This window comes from Alosa alosa, chromosome 12, assembly GCF_017589495.1.
Source record: "Alosa alosa isolate M-15738 ecotype Scorff River chromosome 12, AALO_Geno_1.1, whole genome shotgun sequence".
NCBI lineage: Eukaryota > Metazoa > Chordata > Actinopteri > Clupeiformes > Clupeidae > Alosa > Alosa alosa.
Genome location: NC_063200.1, coordinates 1952837 through 1960639, shown reverse-complemented (window position 1 = coordinate 1960639; position 7803 = coordinate 1952837).

The window sequence follows — 7803 nt, the reverse complement described above, 5'->3', positions numbered from 1 at the left end:
TACAAAACTAAGCCCATTTATTGCAATTTACCCATTTAGTGTTTTTAAGTGCCAGTGCCATCAATTAAATAATGTTCAAAATTGCAGCCTCTTGTGCATGACTTAGCTGGGCAAACAAAGCTGCCCATACTATGTTGTGAAGTGCTGGGAGGGAGAAGAGGGAAAGCAATTTAATGTATTAATATGTAGCCTACAACAAGTTTCATGCTGTAATCTAGACCTGATCAACATAAATATATGTTTTATGTAGATTTCTACACCTGCAGCATTTACCATTAGGCTCCTAACAAATAATTTTACCATTAGGCTACTAAAACATAGCCTACCATTAGGCTACTAACAAATAATTTTACCATTAGGCTACTAAAAAATCATTTCTGGGGTGAGCCTATTTGCTATGGTAACCTAGCAACCTGTGTGTGTGTGTGTGTGCACGAGTGCGGTGCGTGAGGAAAGATGAGGGTGCATGCATGTGTGTGAGGGGTTCTTTTTTAGGCATACTGTCTTGCAATTGAACGTGAATAAGTTTACTTACTTAAAAACATCAAAGCTAAACAAGCTATCACGACATCGCTACAAATACAGTATGTGATTAAAATCAGCCAACATCAGCTAAATTCAGAATGCATCACGATTCACACGCTAGTGGTGTGCTTCCTGAACAACGGTCCGTGTGGAACAATCAGATCCCCTTGGCGTATGAGTCTGGCGTCATAGGAATTTAACGAGGCTTCGAGCCAGGGTTTTTGCCTCGAGTAATTTCTGTAATCGAGTTATTCGAGTAACTCGATGAATCGTTTCAGCCCTAGTCTCTTCCTTGCACATTCCTCCCCAAAATGATCCCAACAGTGACATACATAAGCCATGTCCCAGTGACATACATAAGCCATGTCCCAGTGACATACATAAGCCATCATACATAAGCCATGTCCCAGTGACATACATAAGCCATGTCCCAGTGCGGGCCTTTCTCATGATCACAACAGTGACATACATAAGCCATGTCCCAGTGCGGGCCTTTCTCTTGATCACAACAGTGATATACATGAGCCATGTCCCAGTGCGGGCCTTTCTCATGATCACAACAGTGACATACATAAGCCATGTCCCAGTGCGGGCCTTTCTCATGATCACAACAGTGACATACATAAGCCATGTCCCAGTGCGGGCCTTTCTCTGGGTGTCCTTCTCACCGCGGTGTGGTTTCGGAGTGATCACAGACACGGCCAACCTTACTGGCCGGCAGACAGGGTGTGATGGCAGAGTGTGCACAGATCAGCAGTCTGGAGAGGAGCCGGCGGCCCAGGTGCCGGACATAGCCTTGTGTGCTGTGGAATTCAGGGAGAACATTCTCTCTTCTCTTCTCTTTCTTTCTTTCTTCCCTTTATTTTTTTTCTCTCGTCTTGACATTCACATGGGACCCGAGAATAAACCAACAGTTTTGACTAAGAATGGCTCTAAGAATAGGGTTGTGGGAAAGTAAAGTCCAGGAGTGCAAGCTCAGAGAAACGCACAACAAAAGGAGCCCAAAACATACAGGAGGCGGCAGAGATGCACTTTACTTGCTTTGGATGCTCTCCATGGCAGACGGAGAGGGGAGTGGTGGTGGGGGGAGGCAGGGGAGGCGCAGCGCCGCGAGGGGGAGGTGGGGGAGGCGAGGGGGGCGCAGCGCTGCTCACTGGCTGAAGACTGCAGCGTAAGCACAGAGGCTGCCAGCGGAGTCGGGCCCCCATGGCGCGGGTTCACGCCCTTCCACATGGCATGCTGTCCAATCACTCAGCGGGCATCGCAGTGCCGATGGGAGACACGCAAATCGAAATGATCGGGTCAGGAATTAGCCACAGTGGCTTCGCGGGAGAGCGCAGTCGCTCAACCTTGACGGGTCTTCACTGAACCTGTCACCCAGATGGCCCGTGTGTCGTTAGGAAACCTGACGCAAGCTTTCCTCATACATGCTGTGTTCTGTGTGCTATGGGCCCCTTAGAATGGCATCTTCCCTCTAGCCTTCCTAGAAGTACTACTATCAATCAATCAATCAATCATGATACATGTGTTTATGAGTGACTGGGAGTGTGTGTGTGTGTGAGTGTGTGTGTGTCTATGTGAGACAAATCAGTTTGTTTTGATGAAATGACTGTGTACATGTTTTCCGAAGATAATTTAATACTGCAGCCCAGCCTGCCTCTGTCTGTGTGTGTGTGTGTGCGTCTGTGCGTGCGTGCGTGTGTGTCTATAGCTTGCCTCTGTCTGCTGTCTGATTTCTTTAGCTACTGAAGCCTGCCGAGCATCCATACATAGCTGCAGCCGCTTTCTGAGACTCCAGAGAGAGTGGGGGGAGAGGGAGAGAGAGAGAGAGAGAAAGAGAGAGGGAGAGAGTGGGGGCAGAGAGAGAGAGAAAAAATAAGAGAGATACAGAGAGAGAAAAAAAAGAGAGGGAGAGAGAGAAAAAAAAGAGAGAGGCAGAGAGAGAGCCCCTGTGGGAGAGAGTCCCTCGTTTATTTCTTTATGTATGCACTGATTCCCCTCTGATGTATTGATCCCAGCTGTTGGCCGCACGTGGGGCTTGGTTCAATAAGAATGTGGCGGTTAATATAGGATGAATGGAGTGATTCATCCAGCGCTACAGCTGCCCGGCCCAGCGGGCGCCTGTCACACGGGCCCGCAGCTCACTCCATCACACACACACACACACACACACTCCATCTCCTGCATGTGGAAATGTGCGCCGCAGGAGACCGCTGGAGCTGGGGTCACATTGCGAGGCCCGGCGTGTGCCGCTGTTCGCTGTGTACCGCGGTACATGAGTCGTGCTGAGGCCTGGTGTGTACCACGGTACATGAGTCGTGCTGAGGCCTGGTGTGTACCACGGTACATGAGTCGTGCTGAGGCCTGGTGTGTGCAGCGGTACATGAGTCGTGCTGAGGCCTGGTGTGTGTTGTTGTATTGTGTGTGTGCTGAGGCCTGGTGTGTGCCGCGGTACATGAGTCGTGCTGAGGCCTGGTGTGTGCCGCGGTACATGAGTCGTGCTGAGGCCTGGTGTGTGTTGTTGTATTGTGTGTGTGCTGAGGCCTGGTGTGTCCCGCGGTACATGAGTCGTGCTGAGGCCTGGTGTGTGCCACGGTACATGAGTCGTGCTGAGGCCTGGTGTGTGTTGTTGTATTGTGTGTGTGCTGAGGCCTGGTGTGTGTTGTTGTATTGTGTGTGTGCTGAGGCCTGGTGTGTGTTGTTGTATTGTGTGTGTGCTGAGGCCTGGTGTGTGCAGCGGTACATGAGTCGTGCTGAGGCCTGGTGTGTGTCGCTGTATTTGTGTGTGTGCTGAGGCCTGGTGTGTGCCACGGTACATGAGTCGTGCTGAGGCCTGGTGTGTGCAGCGGTACATGAGTCGTGCTGAGGCCTGGTGTGTGTCGCTGTATTGTGTGTGTGCTGAGGCCTGGTGTGTGCCGCGGTACATGAGTCGTGCTGAGGCCTGGTGTGTGTTGTTGAATTGTGTGTGTGCTGAGGCCTGGTGTGTGCCGCGGTATTGTGTGTGTGCTGCTGGGATGTTATGCTGAGACGGTGTTTGTGGGCAATTAGCCCATGACATTGCAGGAGGTGGTGTGTTGTGTGTTTCCTTTGTAGCCAGGGCCAGCTGGATGGAAGGGTGGATAACTACGTAAATGGACGGAAGGATAAATAGATGGATAGATGGAAGGATGGATGGATGGATGGATAGATGGATGGATGGTTTAGGAGCTGTCGGGATGCCTTATCGGATGGTTAGGGGGGCGACGACTAAATAGCATCAGTGCAGACAGTTGAAGACTGACGTCAGGATTAAGAGTCCAGGGGACACCAAATTGCTCTCATGTTCCAGGCTGACTGCGCAGATAAGCCATGTCCTAAAATGTGTCGGACTATTTTTACCCCCCCGGCACTCCGGCTCTCCTTTGGTGCAGTGTTTGGGGGGGGGGGGATGGTCAGGGATGGAGGGATGGGATAGCCTCCCTTCTGAGCACCTGAAACCCCGGCAGCCAAAGACAGGCCTCTCTTGATTACGGCCAGCAGGGACCTATTTTAGGATGATGTACGGGCACTGGGGCTTTTTGAGATTTACGAGGGATTTGAATTCCTGCCTTTTGTGATTGAATACATTTTTTCATCATAGGATTATTAAGTGGCTCCGAATGAAATAGCAAGCATTTGCGCTTGTTTCAATTTGGAGGAAAATCAGCGAGATGTATGTCGAACAGATGTTACTTCCCACGGCTTAAGTGGCCCAGATGTATGAAGCGTAATGGTTTATCATTTCCTCTGAGTACTGCAACTCTGGCTACTTAAGCCTAGACATACATTAGCCTGTGAAGGCTTGCTGGCCCCGAATACAATATCTGTTCTCAACAGGCCATCTACAGGGAAAAGGGGCAACAGCTTCTCCAAGCCAAATCACACTGGAACCTATTTCACTCAGACGCGCTTTGAGAAGCACTTAGTTTATTAAAGAAAAAAAAAAAGTTGGTTACCTTGGGAAATCACGATCAAAGCCGAAACAGCAATTAAGCAATAGCAGGGAATAATGAGATTTGATTTGGCTCTCCCACTGATCTGTTTGAACCAGCTGCAACACGCGCGCCGCATCAAATGAATACTGATTTGAATATTAGGGCTGAAACGGAGCTAAATGCACACAGTGGGAGGAATACACAGCGAGGCATAGAGCTACACACACCAACATATCCTCACATCCCAGATGAGCAACACACACCAACATATCCTCACATCCCAGATGAGTTAGTGTGTTATCGCTCCAAAACTCACGCTTTAATAAAAACGCTAAGTAATCATCGTGCTCATTGCATGGCGGCAAGGCAGCCTGGAAGCATATTGTGGCTCAGAGAGACACCTAAGGTCATCAAATGATTGAAGTCGCAAATAGCCAGCAAGGACACTGAAGAAATGTTTAGTCGTGTGCAACACGGATTAGTGGATGGGGTAAACACACGTCCAATCCTTCTGGAGAGAGACGGACTGCGGGAGGAAAATAAAAAAGCTGGGTAAGCTTTGAGAAACCCCTCGTAAGCCTGTGTGCCTGCGGGATAAACAGGTACAACGGATTCGAAGACACGCTCGGCCTAGCGCACCCCCTCCCTCCATACACACACGCACACACACCCCGCCGCTGCAGAAATAGCCTGGTAAGCCTGAGACCCTTAGTGTTCCGGCGTGGGTGGAGAGTGGACTAGAACAACACGGAAACTTCCTAATCTCTCCCCAGATCCCCAGCCTGGACGAAGGGGCGCAAGTATCACTCATATTCTTAGCCAGGCTGGACAGGCAGGGGGCATTTGGGGAAATGAGGAGGCGGTGTGTGTGTGTGTGTGTGTGTGTGTTGGTGGGGGTGGTTGGGTGTTTGGGCGGGTAGCAAGGTCTTCTGGCATTTCAGGCTGTCCGTCATTCATCCATTGTTTTGTGCAGACAGAAAGCCCCTGTGACTGACTGACTATGTGTTATTGTGTGCATGCGTGCGACCGAGCGTGTGTGTGTGTGTGTGTGTGTGCACACCTGGGGGACAGAGTATTTATAGTGTGCTAGGTCATAAAAGTAGATTGGTGTGGGGGGGTGCAATCGGCGGGGGCAATGCAGTTCTCACATTGGACTTGGTGCTGCTGGGAGCTGGTGAATGCGGATGGGCCTGCAGATCTCCCTGTAATGTGAGTATTACAAAGACTTAGACAGGCGATCGGAGCCCTCAGCATCTTCCTCATTGCATAGAGGCCTGGAAGGGACACAGGCTAAACTGGGGAAAGCTTTAGCAACCATCAGTCATGTGGCATCAGTGTATGAAATGAGATACATTCACATGTTCTGCCACATACACACCATGTTCAGAAACAACCCCATTGACCCCCTCCACTGATCTAAATGAAAGCTAAAACTAATCATGAATATACATACCGTATACACATAATTTAACATGCAATGAAACAATATGATACAAAATGGATTTAGTGATTTTTCTCATTTCTATATGAATGGTGAAAAGTGGAAAGTGAACTAGGAGAAAGCAAGTGAATGTCTAAAAGCATTTCCATTAATTGGCCAATCATTTTGGCGGACCATGAAAAAGTAACAGCTAAATAAAGCAGTAAGTGATTGGTTCTAAAAGGTCTCTCTTAAAACAAAACCCTTGTCTCAGCTGAATGGGCAGCATTGACCTTTTTTCTCTCACCTGAAATTAGTTGGCTTTTCAGAAAGTCACACGTGTTGACAAAAAAGACCTTAGGCCAGTGAAGGTTGATGTCTTTGTGGCATTTTGAGTATTTTGTATTTTTCTTCGACAGTGTCTCATTTGCTTTGAGTCTCTCTCTCTCTCCCTTTCTCTCTCTCTCTCCCCCCTAATGAGAGTAAAGTAGGGAGACATGCAGTACTCATCCCCTGTGATAGTTTAAATAGGTTCAGTGGTTCAGTTTACCCAAGTTCTCTAATTGGGTCCCTTCACGTCTTAGATCTTCAAAGGGATCGAGGGGAACCGAAGCGTGCATTCCCAGAAATTCACTTCCTGATATGACTTTTTCTAAACTCTTGGACATTATGTCATGGGACCCATTCTGTACTTCATGATATGACTTTTTCAATGCCTTATTCATCTCAAAAAATCTCAAAAAACTTCATTTCCGGGTATTCCACAATTCTATCCTGATGTGTATGGAACTAAAGACGAGGCAGATTCCATTAGGAAATTCAACATGAAAGCAGGTTGAAGAGCAGTGTTCCATTGAAACATGGCTACGTTTACATTTGGAAATTGATGAATAATATTTCAACCACAAAATGCAAATTCAAACCCTGGTAGTCAGTGTGAGAGCCTCACCTCAAAACCGAAACCATCAGGTGAAGAGTAATCAGAAAATGGCAAGCTCATTTTATGAGCTCCTCTTTATCAGGTTGTAAACTGCATTATGTTTTGATTAATTTCAAATTGCTTGCCTTGCTTCAGTAGACTGTGAAATGCACTTTCCTTTTTGTAATTTTTCAATTTCTATTACTGCAACCGGGAGAAGGAGAAGGGGACACCTAGAAATGAACGCCAACGCCACTTGTATAATTACGAAGGCCAAGTATTAATACAGGCGAGTGACAGTGTTTCATCACTCACATGCATAATTGCATTGTATACAGATGTCGCTGGAATGGCTCGGGCTGCACACACTTTCTCAATCCGGCCGAGGAAGAGAATTCCACAGCGCCACGGTAATGAGAAATTCTAATACAGTATGGCCTCTTCATGGTACTGTGTGTGTGTGTGTGTGTGTGTGTGGGGGGGCAGTGTTATGAGGGAGAAAAGACTGTGTGTGTGTGTGTGTGTTGTGTGTTTTATCTTCAAGAGAAATAGTCGGAGGGAAAGAAAGACTAGAGTAATAAAGAGAAAGAGAAATAGTCGGAGGGAAAGAAAGACTAGAGTAGAAAATCCACCTGTCCACTCTACTTACCTCATCTCATGTTTTTTCATTGGATATTGGATATTACAATTTACATACATTGTATTGATATTACAATTTACATACATCATGTATTGATATTAATTGATACATTGGTGCAAATTTATCAATTAATATCAATACATAATCCTTCTAGCCTAGAAATCTAGACGCGCCCCCAGCGGCAGCGAATTACATTTGCTGCCAGGGCTAGTCTAGCAACTCTCTGTTGGCTTGTGAGCTCCAGAAATCGAAACTTAATCAGGCCAATGAAATCGAGTTGTTAGGTGGGCTTAACATAATGATTGATGGCAGAGTTGCAACGGTTTGGCTTGAATTCCCTGCTACT